Source organism: Equus caballus, chromosome 2, assembly GCF_041296265.1.
Source record: "Equus caballus isolate H_3958 breed thoroughbred chromosome 2, TB-T2T, whole genome shotgun sequence".
Classification (NCBI taxonomy): domain Eukaryota; kingdom Metazoa; phylum Chordata; class Mammalia; order Perissodactyla; family Equidae; genus Equus; species Equus caballus.
Window position 1 is genome coordinate 26,849,034 of NC_091685.1, and position 10,585 is coordinate 26,859,618.

Below are 10,585 nucleotides of genomic sequence, written 5' to 3' on the forward strand. Positions count from 1 at the left end.
CATTCAGGAGGTGACGATGGCTGCGACCGGCTCTCTTCCCCATGTCTGGAGGTTCCCCAGGGACCTCCTCAACTTGCTTCACAGATTCTCACCATCTCAGAAAGTCAAAAGCACAGAGCTGGTTTCAGAGCTGTCACGGGACAGAGGGGAGGAGGAAGGCTGTGGTCAGGCAAGTCTGGGTCATTTTCGAGTGAAATGAACTTTCCTGACCCGCCTCTGAGCCCAGTTCTCTTGGCTGTAAACAGTGACCCACCTTACTGGCCGCAGGAGGATTAACTGTGGTCACCCTGGGGGAGGAGGGTTGACACTTAATACTGTTCCATCACCTCTTTGCTCTTGATGGAATGTCTTTTCATGACCTGGGAAAGGAGGGAGCTACCAGCCAGCAAAAAGGAACAAGAAAACATTTCACGGTAAAACATTCAACATGCCTCAGCTCTGAAAACCAAACCTCCCTCCAGGTCCAGGCGGGGCCCGTCCCCCGGGGGCCTGGCCCTCTGCCCCCTCCTCCCCCGGCAGGGGCTCCCACTTTGCTTCTGTGCCTGAGCCAGAACGACACAGACACCTGGAGCCCGGCCAGCCGCTGAGCTGCTGCCCAGAGAAGGGCCGGGCGCCCAGGCAGCAGGAAGGAACCGCGGGGAGAGAGGCCAGAAGCCAGTGGGAAGAAAGAGCGTGTGTGTGTGTGTGTGTGTGTGTGTGTGTGTGTGTGCGCGCGCGCGCACACGCATGTGACAGAGACAGGGTCAGAAAAGAGAGAAGGACAGAGAAACACTCAGAAACAGAGACAGAATGAGACAGGAAGGCAAAGAAGAAGAATTAACTGTGTGAATCCCTTTGCCTGGGGCCTTTCCTCCTCCCTGATCCCCTTTCTGCCCGGTCCTCCCTCCCCACCCCCAGGCACCCCCCTCTCCCCACGCCCCTGGCTCTCTGTAACTCACCCTCTTCTGTAAATGGGACAGTCACAGCTTGCCCGCTGGCAGTTCAGTGAGCCAGGCAAAGTAGCTGTTCAGTAAACGTGGCCCTTATGATTCCCCACGCTCAGGGAAAGGTTTGTTGGGTGGAAGCTGGGCCGTGCCCAAGGGGTGGGAAGGAAGCATCCAGAGGAATCACGGTCCATCCGATGCCTCCATCACCTCATCCAGAAGCCAGGACTGCTTGCACTTGTTTATTTCTTGTAAATATTTTGATGTTTAATTCATGAAATATGGTTTTCCCGAGGCCTCTTGAAATAGCTGTGTCTGCTCTCAGAGCAGGAGTCCCAGTTTCATCCTACGGTCACAGAGGGGCAGGGACAGCCCTCAGCTGTGGGGAGGGAGTGGGAGTCGTATACCCATTGCACCGGGAGGCAAGTGGAGTCATCGTAGCATAAATAAACACAGGTGATAGCTGGAATGGGGGTGATAACTCAGACTTTTCAAAGCACGAAGTAGGTGCACAACAAAGATTTATGCAATGAATGAAGGACACCCATTTACAGAGATGACTTGGTTCCCAGAATGCCCCTGTGGACTGGGGAGGGCAACTGCCATGATCTCACCTTTCTAGACAAAGAAGCTAAGGCTCAGAGGGTAAGCCACACAGCAGCTGGTCCTCCGGCCTCCTGGGGACCACTGAGTCCAGCTCTCCTTTGACAGACAGGGGAGCTCAGACTCAGGGAGCAGCAGTGATGACTCCAGCTGCCCTGGCCAGGGTGGTGCCAGGGCTGGTCAGGACTCGCACCCAGCACTGCTCTGACCCAGCACAGGCTGGGGCCCTGGATCCAGGCCTTCTCCTTCTCTGAGGCCCCTCTGCATTTCCTCCCTGCTCCCCTCCCACCACAGAGGCTGTAACAGCCCTTGTCCCAACCCCCGCACTGAGGTCAGCCTTGGGAGGCCAAATGTCTGGAGCTCACCAGGCCAATGGAGCTATGTGGTCTTCAGCCCTCCACAGCCTCCAGTGAGATGTTCTCCTGTGTCTTGTCCCCATCGGAAGGTCAGAAGAACACGGAACCTCCCCCTACAGATGTTCTGCATCATCCCAGGAAATGGGCCGTGGTACTGAAATACCTCTTACAGCACTGCCATTAGGTCTCTGCTTACATACCTCCTGTGATGGGGTGCTCACTCCTCTGAGTCACCCACCACGTGGAGACAGCCCCAACACTTAGAAAGCCTTTCCTTAGACTAAACTGAAAGCTTTCCCCGTGGCCGTACTATTCTGCCCTAGACACAACTCCTGGGGCCACCCAGGCTGAATCTCTTTTTTCCTGTGGCAACTCTTTAAATATCTAAAGGAATGATCATAGTCATTTATTCATTCATGAATTTTTTACTTGACGATAGCCGTCGTAGCTTTCTTGCCCATTGATTCATTCATCTGACTGGGTGCCAGGCCCTGGGCTGGCTTCTGGGGATGCAGCTGTGATGCAGCCACAGGCTCAGCCCTCAGAATGCCCCCAGCATCACGGGGGAGGCGATGAACGCACCAGTCATCACACACTCAGTGTTCCAGGGCTGTGCTGGGGGTTGGTGCCCAAACGCCTGTGGAGCCCAAAGAAGAGGCCACTGGGGAGGGGAGGGGAGGCGAAAGGTGGAGGGAACAGCAAGTTCCCAAGCAGAGAGAGACTTCACACCATCTTGGGGACTGAAAAAAAACAGGTGGGGGAGGGATGGGGGGAGGGGGTGGGGCCAGACCATGCAGGGCCCTGGAACCCATGCTGCCCACAGGACCCTGCACCCCTCCTCCCCACCTCGAGGATCCTGGCTGGTCCAGGAGGCCAGAGTCCCCCCTCACCTTGGTGTTCAGGTAAACATGAAACCCAAGGACCCAGGAGCCAGGAACAAAGTAGAGAAAAGGCTGCTAGGGACGGGGGAGTCCAGGACCAGGTGGGGCCAGGCCAAGGCAGGAGGTCAGAGCGACCTACTTCGAGCCTCCAGAACAAGTGCCAGGCCCCAGGGGCTCCTGTGTGCAGTGCGGAGTCTGGGCCTCACCACAGCCCTGCAGGACAGAATCATTACCCACCTGGCGCAGGGGCTCAGAGAGGCTCCGCTCGGTTGCAGGTTGGCAATCCTTCAGGGAGGGGATTCCTGGCCCGCAGGGGCCTCAGTGACTTGTCCAGGCTCACACAGGTCTCTGACCCCAGAGCTCAGCCTGTGTCTGGGCCCCCACTGGGACAGTGGACAAGGAAGCCTAGACAGGAGCGACTGGACAGCCCTGCCCGGGGAAAGGCCCTGGTGGCCAGACATGGGCCAGCCTTGACCTCTCCTTGGGCTCAGGCTCAGGCCCTGTCCTGCTGGGGCTCGCTCCCCGGGTGCCGGAGTCACCACGGTTAAGAGTCAGGTCCGCTCAGGGTCAGACACTCGGAGCTCAGGCACTCACTCCCCTCCAGGCTGGGTGCTCCTCCCTGAGCCTTTGACTCTGTCTGTGACCCAGGGCTGGTGACACCATGGTGAGGGTGAAATGACAGTGAGAGCCCTCCCCGTCCAGTGCCTGGCGCCAGTCAGGCCCGTGAACCCTTCTCCCACTTTCCCAGTGAATGTGCCCGGGCACTGCTGCAAGGGGTTTCCCGGTCCCGCCGTCTCCGTGGGGGCCAGAGCCAGGCCGGCTGGGAAGGAATGCGCTGGGCTGGCTGGTTGATCATCCAAGGAGCTGACACTTGTTATCTGCAGGGTGATGAGCAAAGCCCCTCACACAGCTGTCACCCACTGAACCCTCCCAGCAGCACCGTTTCCCAGAGGAGCAGGTCAGAGGTGAGCAGTGACGTGCCCAAGGCCCCACAGTGACAAGTTGGGGAGCCCAATTAGAGCCCAGCCAGCCTCCCCTAAGAACCCGCTCTCTCAGCCACCCACCCTCCCTGCCGGAATAACAGCGATGACTAACCAGGTGACTGTCCCAGCTCTGAGGATGGGGCCTAAGGGGCAGACCCTCTGCTTCCCCCCAGGAGACCCAGGGACTCGGCAAGAGGGGGCTGGCATCTGGCCCCGCCCCCGACTCACCTTTTGGGGCAGATATGCCCCAGACTCGTCTCTCATTCTTTTATTTTGTCTGTTGAGCTGAACAGGGCTGAGTGGCTGTGGCTGAGCTTCCTAAGGGGCCTGGGGTGGGAGCGGGGGGAGGGGGAGCTGCTCCACAGTCAACAGGGGACGTTGAGGACCCCCTCCCTCGCTGAGCTCCCCCACCCCTTGGCAACTCAGCACCCTTGTTCCTTCTCCCCCTCCGGCTCTGCACCCAGGACTGGATCGGCTCTTAGTGTGAATGTGGACAGAGGGGAGATGACCATTGTGAGGGGCCAGAGAGGGTTCCCTCACCTCATGGGAAGGGGCTGTGGTGACAAAGGGCCAAGCTCTGGGGTGTATTTTGGTGTCAAGTCACTTAACCTTTCTGGGATCAGTTTTCTCGTCTGTAAAATGGATGACAAATCACGCCTTGGGAGGGTGAAGTGGGGTAATAACGCGTGAGGAGAGCTGGGCAAGCCCACAGCAAGTGAGCGCCAGCTGTCGCTGTTGTTATTAACATAGAGACCATCTGGTCCAAGGCCCCTAATTGTATGGAGAGCGAAACTGAGGCCCAGAGAGAGCAAGAGGTGGGTTCCAGGCCCCAAAGTTGAGGACAACGGGCCCGGAAGGAAGAACCAGGTCCTCTGAGCCTCGTTCCTGATCCTGATGGGCCTTGGCCCCCCTGGGGATCTTCCAGGCATCCTCTGAGGGGCCAGCTCGTCCCCAGCTTCAAAGGGGAATTTCCTAAGAGAGGAAACACTCCTGTCTCTGGCATCAGACCCAGAGCCACATCAGTGTCTTAAAGGGGCCCTTGGAATGGGGAGGGGTGCCAGGAGGGAGCCCAGAGCCCAGCAGGGGCTTGACAGACATCCACTTAGGGGCCCAGACACCCGTTTAGCACCTACAGCATATCAGGCACAATGCCAAGCACTTTAAGTCAGACGAGGCTGTGCTCAGACCCCAGCTCTGCCGCTGACTTACTAAGGCCTGGGGCAAATCCGTTGCCTTTCTGAGCCTCAGTTTTCTCGTCTCTGAGATGGGAATATAACATCTACGTTATGGAACGGCTGTGCGGAACAAATGTCATCATTTATATGGGGCACCCGGCACACAATGGGAGCTCACACACTCGCGTTCTCTTCCGCTCAGCCCTGACTCTCCTGGTGACCTAGATGACCCTGCCTCCCTGGCTCCATGCCCCCCTCACAGCTTGGCCTCAGAGCTCCCACACTCCTCCCCTGCCCGGCAGCTCAGAGTCCAGAAGCAATCCGCGTTTTCCCTGTCTGCTCCTTACAGATCAACAAAGGCCCGTCCGGAGGGCCAGGCTCGGGGCGCGTAGGTGGGTCTGGGTGCAGCGGTCGGGAAGGGGGAAGGGCTGCTCCTTGAGAAACAGTCAGAGGAGGGGCAGGTAAGGGGGACGGGGGACAAAGAGAATCTACCCTTCACTGATTCAAGACAGGATGACGGTGGTGAGGAGAAGGATGGTGATGGTGAGGATGACGGTGGCGAGGGAGATGATGGTGATAATGAGGAGGAGGATGGTGATGGTGAGGATGACGGTGGCGAGGAGGAGGATGGTGATGGTGAGGATGACGGTGGCGAGGAGGAGGAGGAGGATGGTGGTCATGGTGATGATGGTGAGGACGATGACGATGGTGGTGATGATGAAGGTGAGGATGATAACGGTGATTATTATGGTGAGAATGACTGTATCAGGCCGTTATGCGCACCTGCTATGTGCTAGGCAGTGTTTGAAGCACTTTACATGTTTAATGCATTTACTCTTCCCAACAACTCTAAAAAGTTTGCATCAATATTATCCCCATTTTGATAGGGGAGAAAACTGAGGCACAGAGAGGTTAAGTAAATTGCCCAAGGTCATGCAGTTGGTAAGTGACAGTGTTGGGATTCAGACCAGTCTGGCTCCAGAGTCTACACGTCTGGCCACAATGCTATGACAATAATGACAGTAAAATACCGGACACAAATAGCCATAGCAGCTGACCATTATTAATGCTGACAATGTGCCAGAAGCTGTTCTAAGCACTTTATATTATCTCAATTAATTTTCACTATATTCCTGTGAAGAAGGTAATACCTATCCCCATTTTACAGATGGGAAATCGAGGCAGAGTAATTGGTCCAGCAGCTCAGTGATGGAGCCGGGATTTGACCACAGCTCTGTCAGACTCCGGAGTTTTCACAACTGTAAATGGCACGGGACGTAGTCAGGAGTCCTTCTCGAGAGTCTGGAGATTCAGGATCAGATTTGACTCCGTGTGACCTTGGGCAAGCTGCTCACGCTCTCTGATCCCTGCTAGCCTTCAGAGTCCATCCTCCGCTTCCAATTGCCACTCCCCCACTTCATAGCTGCGCTCGGGGTCCTCTCCGCTTCCCCTCCCTCCTATCCCATGTGTCCCTTGAATATCCAAGGCCAACTCCCCAGACACTTACCCCAGGCCCACCCCAGGACTGGCCCCTGAGGCCACCGCTCCTGGGTCCTCAGGTCTTGTCAAGTGTCTGGCCTCCCTTCCAGTAGTCAGAGTAGGAACCATGGAACCGTTCCCAGGTCTGCCTTTTCCCCTCTTGTCCTCCCCAGCCCACCCCATATATAGACACACAATTATGGCGCCAACTCTTCCCCTAGGGGCACAGAGATCAGAAGCGCAGGAGCCGGAGGGTAGCCGACCCAGTCTCGGGAATCTCAGCTCTGTGTGATCTTGGACAACTTTGTTTACCTCTCTGAGCCTCAGGATTGTGCCGGCAAATGGTGAATAATAATAGTACCTACCTCGTGGAAGGGTTTAAATATGGTAACTAAATACGGTAGATAACGTGGTACAAAGTGCCTGGGTGGCAGAAACTCTCAATTAATGGTGGTTGTTCTTATTGTTATTGTCTGCCCTCCTCCATTCAGCCTCCCGCCCTCGTTCAGGCTCCCATCTGCCCCGTCCTTGCCTCGTGCAGTGGCCTCCTCCCCAGCTCCCCTGCCTCAGGCAGCCCCCGCCACACGCTGTCCTCGTCCATCTTGCTCTCTGTTGACCTTCCTTTGCATCAGGGCCTTCAGGGGTCCCACTGCAGGGTCTTCACCTGGCACTCGAGGCCCCATCAGCCACCACCCACCATTGCAGCCACAGTTCCCACCACATCCTTGCTGGTGACCAGTGCTCCAAGCAATGTGGTCCCAGGAGCCCGCACTGAGGTTCCCCACTGTCAGCTCTTTGCTCAGACTATTCCCTAGGCTGAGAATGCCCGTGTACTTATCTCCATATCCCATCTGAACTTCAAGATCTGGCTTGAGTGCCGCCTCCTCCAGGAAGCTGGCTCTGATTTCTTGCCTTATTCCTGGGCCCAGCCACATTATCACTGGGTAAGAGTTCTCCCTCTATTTCCTCATCCCAACTTCCAGAGGTCTTCCTCATTTGCAGCCCTTGTCACAGACAATTCAAACATTCAGTCTACACACACACTATATTCTCTGCTTTGAATGTCCTTCCATCAAGAAGTGGGCACACGTCCCCCGCCCTTGCATGTGGGCTGGCCTGTCCCTACTTTGACCAATTGAGTATGGCAAAGGTGATATTATGCGGGTTCTGAGCCTGGCCTTTAAGGGGTCTGGCAGCTTCTGCCGTGGTCTCTTGGAGCCCTGAGCCTCATATAAGAGCCCCATCCATGAGGACGCTCCATCCTGGGAGGAAGACCAAGGCAGGTGGAGGGGTTCTGGAGGACAAGACGCCACGTGGAGAGGAAGAGAGCCAGGAGCACCAGAGGCCAGACAGGTGGGTGAAGAGGCCATCTCGGAGGGCCCCTCCTGCCCCAGTGTTGCTTTGCTGACACCAAGTGGCCTGGCTGAGCCTGTCCCAAATTCCTGACCCAAAATGGTGAGCAAAATCAAATGGTTGTTTTCAGCCACAATATTTTGTGGAAGTTTGTCACGCACGCTAAACAGCTAGGGCAGAATTCTCTTCCCTACCCGAACACAGCTCTGCTCCTTCTCATCCTTCGTGTTCTCAGCTCCAACATCACCTCCTCAGGGAAGCCCACCTTGACCTCCAGGTGAGGTCAGACCCGGAGTTCTGAGTGCGGAAGCACCACGGCGCGCGGTGGCCCACGTGTCCTGCGGATGTTTGTAGCACTGGTCTCCCCTCTAGACTGGGTGCTCCTGCTGCATCGCCAGCCCAGCACACATCTGGGCCCGGTCAGTACCTGTGAGTGAGCGAGGGTGTCTGTTGAGAGGTGGCGCTGTCTATCCCAGTCCCACGTGCTGGGCAGGGACAGCCTTGACAACAGATTGGATTCAAGGGGCTTGGTCACTGGTTCCTGGCTCTCTATCTCCATGGAGCCCTGGGGTGGCCTTCCCTGGGGAGAGCACTGGGAGGACCTGGGTGTGGGGAGGGAGAGGCCCCGAGCCAGGTGAGGAGGGGGACGCTGCCTCCACCTCCTGCAGCCCTCCCCCCCAGCACCCCCTGTCTACTGCCCCCCAGCCTGTCTCTGCACCCACCGCCTCCAGGGAGCCTCCGCGGCTCCTTCGTGATCTCCAGCAGCTCCTCTGTCCAGCATCCACCTATGGGCCTTGGGCCATGCCAGGCAGCCCTGGAGTCCTGGCTCCTCTTCTATTTATGGCGCCCTGCACACTGGGCTTCCAGTTCTACAGCAGTGACCTCCTCTCATCTTGACAGCAGCCCCATTGACTAATGAGGACCCAGGGTCAGAGACGTTGAGTGACTTGCCCAAGATCACACAGGAAGTGGAAGAGGTAGGACTTGCGCTTTGATTCTCTGGTTCTGCGACAGTGTTTTTCCCACAACATCCAGTGACTCAGGGTCTCCTTGGGCTTGCAAGGTGTTCCTTCCCCGAAGATCAGCCGAGAGCTGCCTCCCTGCAAGAAAACTGCCTTATCCTTCCTCGAAACTGCAGGCCCTCAGGTCTGAGTCTCTCAGATCCTCATGTTGGGATCCGCAGCAAACACGGGGCAGGAGGAGTGAGCGAGTGAGAGAGAGAGAGAAATTAACTGATGCATTGAGAACGAGAGACAGCCTTTATGAACACAAAGACACCAGGCACACACGTGCGCGCTCACACACACACACACAGACACACGGAAAGAGAAACACAGGTGAGAGATAGGTTGGGTGGTAGAGATGAGATAATAGATATAGAGAAAAAAGAGAGAGAGTAGAGAAAGAGGAAAAATCAAATTTACACAGGGAAGGAAAAACAAAGAATAAGAAACACCCAGAGGGAGATCAAGACAGAAAAATACAGAAACAGATTGAAAGATAAAAAACACACATATACAAAGACAGAGTTATAGACACCCTCACATAAAGAGAAAACACCACTGAGAGGATGTAAAATTCAGAAAAAGCCAGAGGCTCACAGAGAGAGAGAGACTTACAGACACACACCCAGGAGATAGAAAAGGCCGTAGCAAGACCAAAGAGAGATGGGGGAGAGAAGAAGAAACAGAGAAAGAGCGATGGGGAGAGGCCGTGAGAGGGAGCTGGAGGAGGGGGTGCTGAGGGGGCAGGAGCCAGCAGCCCCTGAGCATCATGCTGGAGCTCACGCCCCCCTCCCTGCCCACCCTCCTTCTCCCGCCATCCCCTGACTTGGCTCACAAAAGCCCCGAGTGAGAAGTTAATTATCCCAGGTCCAGACACACTCTGCCTTCCCCATGTGCCCCTAACGACAAACAGGCCTACGGGGCTCCATCTGCACTGAGCAGGGGCCTCCTCCGTCTTCACCTTGAACCAGGCACACCAATGGAAGGAGAGAGACCCCCGCCGTCTGCTCTCCAGCCCAGGCCTCAGAGCCGCTCCTTCTCCCTGCTGATTCTGAGCCGCAGGGGCTGGAGGTGGGCACTACCCACATCCCTTCAGCCCGCCCCTGCCGGGCGCCCACCAAGGGCAGGATGCGGCCCCACCCCAGTGGGCCCCCACCACGCAGGAGGCAGGCAGCCCCAGCTGAGATGCCCCTGACTGGCTGCGTGACTATTGGTAGTCCCCTGACCTCTCAGAGCCTCAACGTCCACCTCCGTGAAATAGGAACAATCATATCTGCCTCACAGGCTGATGAGAAAATCCAGAGTAGATGCTGGTGAAGCCCCTGACACAGAATCTGGCATATGGTATGTGCTCAGTAAATAATTTCCCTCTCACTGAGAGAGTCTGGAAAACAGATAAAGGCAAGAAGTGAGGCAAAGCCAACAAGAGTTAGGGGTCCTGGGAAGGGAGAGGCCATTCTGGTTGGGTCAGGGGAGACTTTGGTGGCATTTGGACCAGCTCTTGGAGAACAGGGAGCATTTAAGAGAGAGACAGAGACGGGCGACGGAGGGAGAGCACTCTTGGAATGAGCAAAGGAAGGGAGGCAGGGATTGTCTCCAGAGTAGACACCCTCCCGGTCTGGCTGGAGTGCAGGCCACGTGTGGGGCCTGGGAGGGACCGTCCAGGACAATACATTTCATGGATGGGTAAACTGAGGCCTGCAGATGTCAAGTGACTTGTCCCATATCAGCTGGCAAGCGGCAGGCCCGGCATTTGAACCCAGGCCTCAGAGCCGTGGGGCTCTGCCTTTGCCAAGCTGCAGGTGAAAACAGAGACTCGGGCTGAAGG

At 56.4% G+C, this 10,585-nt stretch overlaps 1 long non-coding RNA gene across 1 annotated transcript; it reads right to left on the minus strand.

The window, feature by feature from the left end:
• LOC138919987 (uncharacterized) lies at positions 1-1,051 on the minus strand. The gene is made up of 3 exons (XR_011430571.1): positions 939-1,051; positions 254-375; positions 1-130 (listed from the first exon to the last, which is right to left on the minus strand). It is a non-coding gene; the product is annotated as an uncharacterized lncRNA (long non-coding RNA).
• Positions 1,052-10,585: the final 9,534 nt, after the last annotated feature.